General features: G+C 45.5%; 1 protein-coding gene across 2 annotated transcripts in view; it reads right to left on the minus strand.

Annotated features, from left to right (window-relative positions):
* The window catches only part of LOC125017832 (dehydrogenase/reductase SDR family member on chromosome X-like), a 42,476-nt gene extending 28,673 nt beyond the window's left edge, over nucleotides 1–13,803 (minus strand). For both annotated transcript variants that reach the window (XM_047601344.1, XM_047601343.1), the window contains exon 1: nucleotides 13,134–13,803. The gene's annotated coding sequence lies outside the window, so the exon portion shown is untranslated. The remainder of the gene's footprint in view (nucleotides 1–13,133) is intronic.
* Nucleotides 13,804–14,356: the final 553 nt, after the last annotated feature.

Below are 14,356 nucleotides of genomic sequence, written 5' to 3' on the forward strand. Positions count from 1 at the left end.
CATCTGACATAGATACATCTCACATCTCATACATCTCACTTAAGCAAACATATAGAATCTGATGACGATACAGATGCAAGATATAGCTGATGATGTTACGGGACAGTTTGAGAATAGAAGAGGTGGGAGTGGATGGCTGCAGGAGGCCATGGAGACTGGACAGGTTGATGAGACCTGTGTAGAGCTCTAGACTGGCCAGAGACACTCGCAAGAAGAAGATGGAGGAGAAGGAGAGGAGGGGTATTTTTTCTAACTGCCTGCTTTGAACTGTGCAACCGTGAACTTTGATAATTTTATTTATAAGTAAACCTATAGCATCATCTCACTAACGTTCGGTCTAAATGAGATTTCCTTTTCCTTTAAAAGGACCGGATCGGCCGTTTCATTTCTGCAGACCTGCAGTTGACCTTGAAAACATCAATGCCTCCAAGTCACCCATCACTCCGCAGCGGATGTGGAATTAGTGTATGATGGAGTGGGCCCGTCGCTGCTGCTTGGCTGCCTGATGTGCCATATGATCTTTCTCCGTAGATCCCGGCATATTGCTCCCCTCAGCTCACTGACTACCTCATTACCTGCTGCCAGCGAGGTCAGACACGGCAGAAGCAACAGTGGGATGACACACTGGTCTGAGCCATGATTTCCCATGATGGGCTTTAAGAGCATGTTTGCGGAGCAGCGTGTCTGCAGCCTCCCGCCGCAGCTGAGTTCTGACCGGCTGAAGGTCTGGCTGTTTTAGATTTCTTTCTGCTCCTGGGAGTCCTCCGCGCCGGTCCTCGGGCTTATTAGAGGCCGCTGTGATAATTAGTCAAATGTGGGGAAAATGAATGATTTAATCAGAACAAAGTTCCCTCGACATAAATGCAAAATAAATGGGGTTTTCATATTAATGAGGTGTTTTACCATTTTAATTGTTTTATATGACGCAGGAGAATATAACTCAAAGCGCACAAATCCACGATTCGCCAATATGCTTTTTAAGTTTTTGGTTTTTCTCCAGCCTTTATTAGAGATAGATGAAGACGACACGCATGGATTTGAATGCACGCCACTGTGGACACACTATAGCCTCAGACAGAGCGATGGGGGCGTCTAATGAAGCAAACACTGCTTATAGCCGGGACCCCCAGCGGCGCGGCTTGTCAACAGGCGAGGCAGGCAAATGCTCGAGGCCCGAGGCCACGAAGGGGGCCCCGAGGGCTGACAAACTTTTAACTAAAGCAGCGGCAATGTGCTAAGTTTTCAATGACAGTAAAAGGCCTCCCTCGGGGGCCTTAGCTCCACACAGCTCTGCTCTTTTGTCCGTGAACGAGTCTAGTGTGCGCGCAGACGGAGGGAGACAAGACGGGGCGAGTAGACGTAGCAGCTTAGCTAGGAAGCAAGTAGATAAAAATGTCTTGCGTTACTCGGACTGTACTCGTCGTTATATAGAACTACAGAGCGGAAATAAACAAGTTTGGACAATACTCTTTTCTGTAAAGCTGGTTAACTGTCTTCTGGATATTTTTTGCGAATGACCCCCACAGACTCTAAAGTAGCCTGTGAGGACCACGGCAGTGTGAAATCATTTTTCACATCCACAGGGAAGCTACTGACACCTCATGTCACACACCATGGCTTCCAATCAGGACCTCAGCACAGTTAAACTTTGAGCATCCTCGACCTGGGCTCAAAGACTTTTTTTTTTTTTTTTATAACTGGATCACAACTTCCACTTCTGTCATCTGGTATTTTGGACTCTGCTGATTATCAGATGACTCAGTGTTTGTGTGATAACATTTTGCAGAGAAGTCTTATGAGACCTGTCACAGGCACCAAATACACGTGTCTGAAAAGAGGAGGGAAAATAAAGGCAAGCTTCACTCGTGAGATAATCATATATGATATTTACAGGGGGGGAAAAAACTGAAAATATACAGTGGGGGAAATAAGTATTTGATCCCCTGCTGAATTTGTAAGTTTGCCCACTTCCATAGAAATGATCAGACTCTGGTTTTTATGGTTGTTTACTGGTTATGGGTATAGACAGAATATCAGTCGAAAATGCATAAAAAACACACAATCTAAAAGTTATAAATTGTTATGTATTTTATTAAGGGAAATAAGTATTTGATCCCCAAGCACAACACAAGTCAGTACTTTGTAGAGAAACCTTTGTTGGCAAGCACAGCGATGAGACGTTTCTTGTAGTTGGTCACCAGGTTTGCACACAGCGCAGGAGGGATTTTGGCCCATTCATCTTTACAGACAGTCTCTAAATCCTTCAAGTTTCTTGGCTGCCTCTTGGAAACTCGGAGCTTCAGCTCCCTCCACAGGTTTTCGATCAGGTTAAGGTCTGGAGACTGACTAGGCCACTCCATGACCTTAATATGCTTCTTCTTGAGCCACTCCTTTGTTGTCCTGGCAGTATGTTTTGGGTCATTGTCATGTTGGAAAACCCACCCACGAGGCATCTTCAGTGTTCTTGCTGAGGAAAGAAGGTTTTTGTCCAAGATGTTACAGTACATGGCTGCATTCATTGGCCCCATAATGCGGTGAAGTTGCCCTGTACCCTTTGCTGAAAAACAGCCCCAAAACATGATGTTTCCACCTCCATGCTTAACCGTGGGTATGGTGTTCTTTGGGTCATACTCACGTTTTTTCATCCTCCAAACACGGCGGGTCGAGTTAATGCCAAATAGCTCAACTTTGGTTTCGTCAGACCACAGCACTTTCTCCCAAGCCTTCTCTGAGTCATTTAGATGTTCACTGGCAAACTTAAGGCGGGCCTGTACATGTGCCTTCTTGAGCAGGGGACCTTGCGGGCACTGCAAGAGTTCAATCCATAACGGCGCAGTGTGTTGCCAACTGTTTTCTTGGTGACGGAGGTCCCAACTGCTTCCAGATCATTAACAAGCTCCTGCCGTGTTGTTTTAGGCTGCTCCCTCACCTTTCTCATCATCATCCTCACTCCATGAGGCGAGATTTTGCGGGGAGCTCCAGACCGAGGACAGTTGATGGTCCTTTTATGGGTCTTCCACTTGCGAATAATGGCACCAATAGTTGTCACCTTCTCACCAAGCCTTTTGCTGATGGTTTTGTAACCTATACCAGCCTTGTGCAGGTCTACAATCTTGTCCCTGACATCTTTTGACAGCTCTTTGGTCTTGCCCATGGTGCTGTAGAAGTTGGAATGTAAGAAACTGATTCTTAGAGCAGGTGTGCTTTATATACATGACGAGTTAAGATCAGGAGTATTGGTAATTAGTTGACTGAGCACAGCTGTGTGCCACATGCGCACCAGCCAATCTGTAGGAGCCTGAATTCTAAGTGAATTGTTGGGGATCAAATACTTATTTCCCTTAATAAAATACATAACAATTTATAACTTTTAGATTGTGTGTTTTTTATGCATTTTCGACTGATATTCTGTCTATACCCATAACCAGTAAACAACCATAAAAACCAGAGTCTGATCATTTCTATGGAAGTGGGCAAACTTACAAATTCAGCAGGGGATCAAATACTTATTTCCCCCACTGTAATTCTTCCGCCTGTTTTTGAGCAAAGTGCAACCTCTCAAAAAAGCTCAGAGGAATGTAGCAGCATGAAAACCCCAGTGTGCGTAGCTGATGATCAGGAAGCCATCAAGAATTTATTAAAAGAGGCTCCCTTTTCATGTTGGAAGAATGTTTATTTCCGTCTCTTCAAAGGCCACCTGCTGTGCACATTCCCGTGGCATGTTAAAATGCCAACGGAGATCACTCAGTCACATTGAGTGGTACAATCTGCATGAGAGTGGAAATTAATAAGTCATAATCACTGGATGTATCGCATGTGGTTGCTGGTTTATAGAAACTCAAGGAGGCGTTTAGTTCACATTGTAAAATATGCAGGATTCTGAACAAAATACAACTTATAGATTGAGTCTATGGTGTTACATTACTAAAGATGATGATGCAGTTACGTGGTACATTTACTCCATTTGTACTTTAATTCCACCACATTATTGCTCTTTTTACTCCACTACATCTGTTGACAACCATAGTATATAACCATAGTTTGTTTTTAGTTGAAATTAAGTTATTGATTGTGAAATACAATTAAATCACGAATGTCTAAATGCACTGCATCAGACACAATAAAAGGAAAAACATCTCTTTTTTTGATGCCGCCTTCAAATGGATCTCATGATTTTGTGGTTACAATGACAACATGGGAAGTTGTGTATTAAAATGATGGGTGTTGGAGCAGTAACATCAGCCCTAAACTGTGAGAGCACAGCCACTAGCAAGAATCTGCACTGAATTTATCAGATTCAACTCAAAAGTAGAAAGTTCTGATATGACAAGTTGCTTGATATTGTTTCCAGAAATAGTGGAGGCGGATGGTAAATGAATATAAAATAGTCCTTTGCAAATACTCCTGAGGAAAATGTTACAGTACCCTCATCATTTCATTACGACCAGGAATCAAAGTTGCCCACGAGAATGGATCAAGTGAAAACTAAACTAAACTAAATTATTAATTAAAAACTGGAGGAGGTGGAGCTTATGGCCTATACTACTGACAGCCACCAGGGGGAGCTCTACTGGCTTTGACTTTGACACAGCCGTTCCGCAGTCCATCCTTATACTTTCTATGGACCAGCCACAACATTGGATCAACAGTTGATTGATACACAGTGCAGGGCTCAATGCTTGACCTAAAATATGGAAATAGAATCAAAGCACCACAACTGCTGCTGTTGCAAGAAAAAAAAAAAAAAAAAAAAGATTCATGGAGACGAATGTAAAATCGAGAGAGTGCATTCTAGTTCATAAACGATAAATCTGAAGAGATAGTGTACTGGAACGGACTGTGTCTGGCTCACGAGGCAGGAGCCAGCTGAATTATCTCCGGCATTCAAAGCAGGCCAACTAACCGTCGTTGCAATGAAATTGTAAACATTTCTGTTAAAGACAGGGCTCTGACGTCTGTGACTTCCCCTTTTTTTCCCTTGGCAGGGAAATCATTAGCATTATTTTGTGCCCTGTCCACTATCCAGCAGTTAAGTTTAGGTTAGAGTAGCAGCATTAACGAGCGGTTGGCCCCGGTTATTAAAGTCCGCCCCAGAAGGCAGCAACATGAAGAGGCTGTGTCATCGCCGCTGATGGAGGCTGAGCCGCGGAGGCTTGCGTGAGTGCGTTTTAATGTGCATGTGTCGCTGTTAGTGCTAGCTGAGAGGATGCGCATTTGTGCGCGAGCGTGCTCGCGTTTGTGCTGCCGCCGCCGTCTGAGAGGTCGGGGGGGTCAGCAAGGCGAGCTGGCCCCGCTATTGTTTAAAGGAAATCGCATCTCACGCATGACTGTGGGATGATTATTTGGGTTGATGGGACATCAGGGAGACACACACAACACGCAGCCGCACAGAAATGAAGACGTATGTACACACACACACACACACACACACACACGAGGCGCGCTGAGAACAGTGCACGACGGGAGGGTGTGTGATGTAAATAACATGTGAACAGCGTCAGAAAAGCTTCAACCGAAAGTCACCTTGTCTTATATGTCAACCTCTGGCAGGCTGCAAACGTGTTGTATCTTATGAATCTATGCTGACAACATCTCTTTGGTGTGTGTGTGTGTGTGTGCCGCCATTTAAAATCAAATCTTTATTACATGTTTAATCTTGTTCCTGTTGAGAAGAGGAGCTGGATGATATTTTTAGGGGGATGGTTGCCCTATGGAGCCCACACAGCCGTTCGACATACCATCGCTTCACGCTTTGCCCGTGTTTCTTTTTGTTAGCCACCAACCGCCACCCGAGGGAGATGTATTGTATCGCGAAGAAAAGGAATTTTCCGGGTGTGGCTCAGGCAATCTGGGTTCAGGAGTGCAACCGCCGGTGCAGATTGATGTTGTCTTTTCCCTCTCGGTGTGAGCGCTCTCTTTCAGGGCTTTTCCTCAAAAGCCTCCTTCATCTGAGAGGCAGGCAATCAAGGTTAGACTCAAAGCTCAGACTTAGCCGGAGCTGCAGGAAGGATAGCCCCGTAATGATACTGAGTATATGCAGGAAAGAGAAAATCAGAGAGGGGGGGATTCCTTGTTTTGCCACCTAAAGCACGGGGGTCTGCGTTCGTGTCTAGTCTGAGTAAACAGCAGTGTGCTGAACACTGGGAAACGCTTAAAGGAAGTGTCTCTGTTGTTGTACATGTGTCCCGTGTCATTTCAAACGAGGCAGGGAAACACAAACACGGGGCCATACCCCTCGGGGCTGGCGACAAAAGCAGTTGTTTGGAGGCCCCGTGAAAAAACAACCGAGATTGGCTCGGCAGGACGACGTGTAAAGTGGAGCTCACTATATCTGAGCGCAACGGCCGGAAACGGTGGGAAACAAATTGACTGAACAAAATCTATATATCTCACCATGTGGGTAATTACCACCCGAGCATTTCATTTGTTTAAGTATGAAAACTACTACGGTGCCACGAGGACAGTTGCTGGGACAATTTTTTTGAACAAACTCCCCTTTTTTTCCCCGCATTTCAGTGTCTCTCCCGCTTCTCAAAATATTTGTACCCCTCCACAGATATTGCCACATTTACCCAGCGGGGCCACTTCCCCTACTTGTTTGCACTTGTTTTGTAGAGGCCAGCATCATAAAGTGTTTCCAACCCAGCCGCAGCTGTCTCTTAAGTCTAGGGGAGAAAAAACAACCAAAAAATAGCCGAATTGTAAGTGAAGAGGAGAAAAGTGAAAGAACCCCGGGAGAGGTTATTCGGAGCGAGATCTACGCTTGACCAGATGCGCGCTACAGTAGGTGCAGTAGGTGGGAAGAGGCAGAGTCGAGTTTACTGTACGCGGGCAGATTTGATAATGGTCGCGCTGCCTCGGCTGCAGCTGCCACTGGATTTCCTTGGGGAGGGAAGCCAAAGGCCAGCTTGTAAACATGAAAGTGAAACCTGAGGTTTTTGCACGTGTTTGCAGTGGCCATAGAACGGATAGAGCGGATTCACGTTAGTTCTGGGGGCTCTGTCTCGTGCAGTTTTTCATTGTTTTTTTGTTTTGTTTTGCCTTCACTTGGGACTAAAACGTCTGCGGAGAGAAGTAAATCACAGAATGATCGGGGGGGGGGGGCGGTTGCAAATATCTTATCTTCTTGAGGCTATAAAACATGAGCACATTTGAACATCAAGCCTTCCAACTATTTCACACCTGTCGTGTTTTCGAACACATCGAACCTCTCAGCTTCGCGCGACCGATCGATCGCTTCTTATCGCGTGCTTCCCCGAACACACCATCCTTTGAATCCTTACTGGTCTTCACTTCCTGTTCTCTGGTTGCATGACAGTAGCTCTGGAAATGTCTCCAAAACCTTTCTCGTTGCTAGCACCTAGCAGGGAAGTGGAAAGAAATACTCTAGATGCCGTAGTTGCGTTCAGGTACAGGTGCATTTCAGTGTATTTAAAATACACCTATTATTGCGTTTTATTTCTGTGTCTCTGTAGATGCGCTCATGTGTGAACTGAACTTGTATTCACCGGGGCACTCTCATGGCTCATCAAATACATCCCAACATGGTTTTTCCATTTGTCTTCGGGGAGTGGACGTCGTTCTATTAGTAGATGTAGAATGAGGAGCAGAGGGAGGGATATTTGCTTGCACCAATTAAGATTGCCATTAGCTCTCTCTTTCTCTCTCTCACACACACACAGACAGACGTGCACACACTGAGACAGCCACACAGTATTTAACACATTTAATTTAACAGTCTGTGAGTGCGCTCCCTTTCTGTCTGATACCTGTTGTCATTGAGACGGGACCGTGAGGAGACTCTTTCATCTCTCGACTTTCTGACTTCCCTCTCCCCGCATCTCACCGCCGGATTACGTGAACGCCGAGGGCCTTGAAGTCGGTGTGCGAATGCGCGTGTAAATCTTTGGCCTTCAGGTACCCCCTTTGTTTAACCCTAAAATCTGCCCGTGCTGACACATTTAATTTTAGGTGCGTTATCGCGTCGGTGGAAATTAAATCTGAGATCGGCCTCGTATCAGATTACTGCGGGCAGGCGGAAAACATGGTTGGCTAAATTTAGGTCTTGATCTGGATCTGAATGGGACCATTTTCAAGCGCACAGCTTTCCAATCATTTGAAAAACACTCATTACGTTCGATGCATAAGTCCCTGAACCAGTGTTAAAGCCATGGCGGGGCGTTAAGAGCTCTGTTCATGCCCAGATTAATAAGTGATGAAACATATTTACAAGGACGCTGATTAATATGTCTCATCGCAATTTTAGAGTGTCAAGGTTTTCTCGCCGGGGACCGGTGCAGGTTATAAATAGAGACCCGGCATCACATCTGATTTGCGGATGATGCACAGAGAATCAGATCGGATGCTGAACCGAGACAACGGCAGACTGAGACATCAGTCTCGCTCTAGATTCCGGTCCGGGGGTTGCTCTTGTTTACCAGTATTGATCAAGCTGTCCACTTGGCCGGAGGGAGGGCGGATGTGATTCACGTCCGACACGGTGTTTCCACCCCGGCCTGGACCGAAATGCTAATAAACGCACGCCGCTCGCGCTGGAGGGAGTGCATTACGCTGACTGTATCACATCTCCGTCCACGGGGGAACACACGCTGGGGAGTAGAGAGTCAGACAAGGAAGGAAGGAGTGAGAGGGAGAGAGGCTCGCACGCATCTTCCGGGGAAAAGTCTGCACGAGCACCGCGTATGTATGCGTGAGCGCGTATTAAAGCCCGGACACAGCAGACATGTGTCACCTCAGCTCCAGCGCCGTCAAGCTAAACTGACATAAACAGCCCCGGGCGGCCCTATCAGAGATGGACTTTACATAACGGCTGAGTCACTCACGATCTATTTTTACGGCTTTGAGGTGTGTGCGTCTGTGCGCGCCGGTGCTTCTATCTTCCTGAGAGCCAATTTGAGCGTCAGACCTTCAGAATGAGGTCATGCTGTATGTGTGATGGCGGGTCAGCGTGACCCCGCTTTGCTGTTTTTCAGGAGCTGATTGAGGGTTAAGATTGGTTTTCGGGTGAAGATTTGAATGGGATGAGGTTTGCAGAAGGCATATGCGTGGTGCCTTTTTTTTAAAAAAAAAAAAAAAAACGTTTCTAGGGGACATAGTTTGCCTTCGTGAAAGTACAGCAGAGAGCTCAGATGATGGGGGAAGGAGGGGGGGTAGTGTGCAACAGGATGCCACAGCTGTACAGTCGCTGAGTTAGGGTGAGTGAAATCCAAATAACACAGCAACAATACTGGATGCCTGTCAGAAATGTAAAGAAGTTTATAAAGCAATGGCGTAGTAAATGTCATTTCTTGCTTCTATCTGAGGGATCTTTTGCTACCAGGTGGACAAACCTCAGTATACAACAATGATAAATTATCCTAAATAAACTTATCTTCAGCATTTGGGATTGTTAACAAGTAGGTACAGATTTTAAATTTGAATCATTATCAAACAAATTCAAAGATTAAAACACTACATTTTACACTAGCTGCGTTTCCAAAAATAAAAGTGGTATTTCTGAAATTTTGATAACATACAACTGCGATTTGTACCTGTTTGCACTGAAAGATATTTTGCAAATGAGCTGTAACTCTCTGTAAGTCTCATATCTTAGTCTAATATCCCATAATTGTCTTAAATTCCCCGTCACACGAGACTTCACTTAGAAGAAATGGATTTAAAATGAACTGGTCACATGACCCCTGCGTCATCTCCGGTGACAAGGGATCGAAAAAGAAAAAAGTGTTTCCATTGCACTTTTGTGCTAAACTTTTATACTGACACGTCTGAAAAACCACCTCACGAGGGCGTAAAAGGGTTTTAGTGATATTTGAGATGTTTTCTTTCGAAATGTAGGCTTTTCCATTACCTTTTTTTTTTATTATTGTGCTATTTAGGTTTTGCACATTTCTAGGGGTAATGGAAACGCACCAAGTGTTAATGGGAGATTCTGCAAAACGTAATTAAGTAAACATCAAGGACGCAAGATAACAGTCATCAAAATGTGTCATTTATAACCGATAATGTGTGACCACGCGGTGATAGCCACTGTAGTCCGGTAATTGTCACCCAACTCAACTACATCCAGCAGTGGAAGGACGGATGTGAGCAGCTGTGATTTTGACCCACCTAATTACGACACAAGGAAGATATTTCACATTAGGCTTGAGGTATTTTAATGAATTTATCTGCTAGAACTTGTATATTCGTTCATGTTGTGCACCACACAATGATGAATTAATCAGCATTATGCTAAATACTATTTGCAGCTGTTCAACACTTGATGGGCAAATAGTGGAAATGGTAAACACACAAAGAATTATTCACAGCCAACGCCAAACAGTATGATTATTAAACGGCTCCGTGACGGACGCCACATCTCTCCAAACCAAATATAAAACTCCTGACCTTTACATGGATTTTTAATTGTCTGATCAGGAGAGACGTCTCTGATAATTGCATTTTTACAAATGCTGTGTCAGGACTGTGGTCTGTTTGTTAGCTTCTTTGTTGAGTTTTTCAGGAGAAACTCACTCGTAAGAAAAAAACCAAAACAAAACACCGTTTATGTACACGTGAAGTCAGAATAGGTTAACGGATCCGTCTTCCCCTGCTTTGAGCTTCAATAATTCACTTTTATCCTTACATATTTCATGACTCCAATCTCAATTGAACTGGGATCTATCAAGATGTATTAACATTCAAGCCTCCACAAAGAATCCTTTCAGTCTGCGCCACCTGCCTCCTACTTAGTACATCTGGTGTTGAGTTTGAGGGATGAAATCTGAGTTGCGCTCATCGTGGAAATCAAATATTCTATTTTTTTTTTTTTTTGTTTAAACTACACATATGAATAAAAGTTGGGGATTTTTAAGTAAAATTTGTGTGATGTGTACGAGAAAAACAGCTTTTTAGGTCACGCGCACACACACAAACACACACACACACACACACACACACACTACATGAGCCATTACTTCTGCCATTACACAGTTGGTACGGCGCAGTTTTACGGTTTACACATGCGTTTAATGAAGGAAAAACATTTTTCAATAAACTTGAGTGAATTTCGTACCCGTGTTTGCATGCGCTGTTACACACACACACACACACACACACACACACACGTACACCTGTCTCCCGTGCTGAGTCCCGCTGAGCCTTCCCTGTTCCACTTTTTTTTTTTTTTTATCTGTCATTCTGGAGCATGTCAGTGTTTAACCCCCCTCCCACGCTGTCATACACACACACACACACACACACATACACACACAGCCCTTCTCCTTGCACAAACATACACAGTCACTGAGCGCACAGCTTTCCGCCTTCCTTCCATTTTACCGTACACACAAGCAGACAATCCAGGACGCCAGTTTGGATGGGCACCAACGGCTGGAGCAGCTGTCATACAGCATTTTTCCCTCTCTTTCAATGTATTGTTACTTGGGCTGACGGAACAGTCATTTGCAGCCTGTGCGTGTGCGCTTGCATGTGCTGTTGGGGGGTGACACCGGCTGGTTGCTATATACCCGTGGCCGGCTGACAGCATTTCGCAGTCCGGTCAGAGAGGGCACCTGCCGTGCAGCCAGACCCTCCTGGTCTCTGCAGGAGAGTACACACAACAGTTTAGGAGACTGCAGGGGGGCTTCTTCCTCGTGGCTGCATCCATCATTTAGGCTGCTTATGTTTTTTTTTTTTTTTTTGTTAATACTAGAGTGTAGCACCCGTAGCTCAAAATAAGAAGGTTTAAAATTTTTAAGCCTAATCTTGCACTTTCTTGGTGCGCTTGGGGAAACGCTCGGCTGTTTTAATCCTATGGTGAGGGGTTTATGAGGGAAACAGTGTCTTTCCATTAAAAAAAAAAAGTGACAGCTGCAGTCGGTGATTATCATGCATTAATCACCTGTCAAATTTCATACTTATCACATTTCATCATGCTTTTTTTTCTGTTTTTACATCAAGAACTGAAACCTAAATTCGTGTTGCAAAGACTGAACATAAAAAGTGAAAAGTGCAAGTGAAGAAACACATAAGGTGGATTTTGGTGTGGGGTGCCCTGATTAAATTCCTCCTTAAATATCCCCAAAAAAACACAAGAAATCAACATGTCCTTGGTGTGCCCTTCACATCCTCCACTTTAGAACGTGTCCAATTTGTTAATTTTCCTTGTTCGTGGTGGTTGGAGATGGCACAAAATGCTTTGAACTCTGATGGAAAACGACAATTTCATCAGGCGTGTCTTAATGACTTTATGCGCCATGTGACGGCAAATGAGCATTGGGGTCCAGCGTGCCTTAAACACGTAAATGTTCAGTCTTTCATTAAACGCGGCCAATGTGTCAGCGAGGGTGTGTGTAAAAGTAATACACGTCCTCCTAAACTAAAACTGGGCACAGCACGGGGGGGAACAGGCTCAGAGATGTCAGGGGGAATAAAAAATGCGCTATGCGTAAAAGCATTAACGGAGCATTCGCGATAAGGACGCAAAAACATGGCACAAGACAGATTAGGAATAAGACGCGCAGGGAGCCAATGGAGATAATCCTGTTATCTCGTTGGACGTAAAATGCCAATGTGAAGCATCCTCGGAGACCGAGATGAACTGAACGCGAACTAATGCCGCAGATATACGGAAGGAAGGACGGCGGGGTGGGAGAAAACAATGTTGGCAACCTGAAGTAAACACTGTTGTTCTTGACCTTAAGGGACATCCACGCCGTTTACCGCAATGTCACTGGCGATCTCCGTACCCCCCAATTCATTAAGAGCCCACACGCGCGCACCCGCTCCGCCTTCCGATTGACACTAGTTCGACATTGTCCTGATGACATTGTATCACCTTTGAGAACACCCTATCTGTACTAACACACTGTGTTTGATAGATAAAGCGTCGCTGGAAGCTGACAGGTTGAACCGAAAAGCAGCCCATTTGTTCACCTGCTCATTTAGGGTCTGGGATACCGGGTGCACGCGGTCATCACCTTTTCACCAGAGCGCGTTTAAACATTACGCACGACGGGAATGCGCGTGTAGCTACATACACACACAGACAAATGCACACACAGTTAACCCCCCTCCACAAAATACACGAAACACAACTAGAAAGACAAGACAGGAGAGACAAGCAGACTTACAGGATGACCCTGGGCTCCTCCGTGCGCCCCATTGTGATATTCCCGTTACTCCCGTTTTAACGGAATCCTCAAATGCCGTGGTCGCAGTCCACGTCCCTGCAAATGTACCAAAGGATCACATAGAGAATGAGGAGTATGGCGAAGATGAAGAGCGCGACTAGGATGGCCTTGGTCACTGGAGAGATGAGCGACTGCATGTCAGGAGCAGAGCCGGGCAGAGCGGCGTGGGGCTCCGCGACCGTCCGTCTGTCCGTCCTCAGTCTGCTGTCTCTCTCGCTCTCCTCCTCTCCTCTCCGCCGCTCCGGTAGCAACTGTTGAGGACGGAGCCCGGAGCTGCCTTTTCGTGCGCGGCCACACACATTTAGAGCCTGACGCGCATGCACACGCGCTCCGCGACGCGTATATATGCACCAGGCGATCCGGGCGCGCAACGCGTGGGGGGCTTCCCTCGCTAGAAAGCGGCACAGCGTGCTGTCTTTCCCCAGATCCCCTCCTCCCCGGCTCACAAGAGGAGGACCGGAGCGATAACGCCCGAGATTTGATCAAAGAGAGGTGCACTACAAGAGACACGCGGTGAAACGCAGGTTCTTGGTTTAAAAACAGACAGAGACGTTTCTAGACACGGGAGCGAGATGTCCTAAGTTGCGCGCCGAGCTGCTGCACTTGTCGGCAAACAGGTTGATTAGTATTCCTCACAGCGGCATGCGTGCGTTTGTGTGTGAGTGTGTGTGTGCGATGGGCATGACAACCTATCATCTTATCACGACCCCCCCTCATCTCCCTTTGTCAACGCTGTCAGACAAAAAAAAATAACAGATAACTCCAGACGATTATTAGCCCACATTGAACCCGTTTCCACTTGATGCGCGCCTTTATTCATAAAAAAAATGAACAGAAAATCCATTGTCAAGGCATAACAAATATGATAAGTTTTGCAATTATATTTATAGATAACATCACAATCGCCAAGCAAAATCAGCGTGTATCGGGCAGTTTCACTTGAGAAAACGAGCTGCCCGTTTCAATCAGAAAGACAAACATAACCCATCACGTGCAGCAGGCATGAAAGGTTTTACAGGCGCCCCGTTAATAGATTCCGCGTGGATTCTATCCGGTTAACACAAATCGCGACGGGGGCCTATCAAACTTGTGCGCATGTTTTTGCGTCTCGAGTTCAAAAAGGCTAAAAACAATAAGAACTACGAGGGTCGCCGAGGCCGGAG

The sequence above is a fragment of the Mugil cephalus genome, chromosome 12 (genome assembly GCF_022458985.1).
Source record: "Mugil cephalus isolate CIBA_MC_2020 chromosome 12, CIBA_Mcephalus_1.1, whole genome shotgun sequence".
NCBI classification, from domain to species: Eukaryota; Metazoa; Chordata; class Actinopteri; order Mugiliformes; family Mugilidae; genus Mugil; species Mugil cephalus.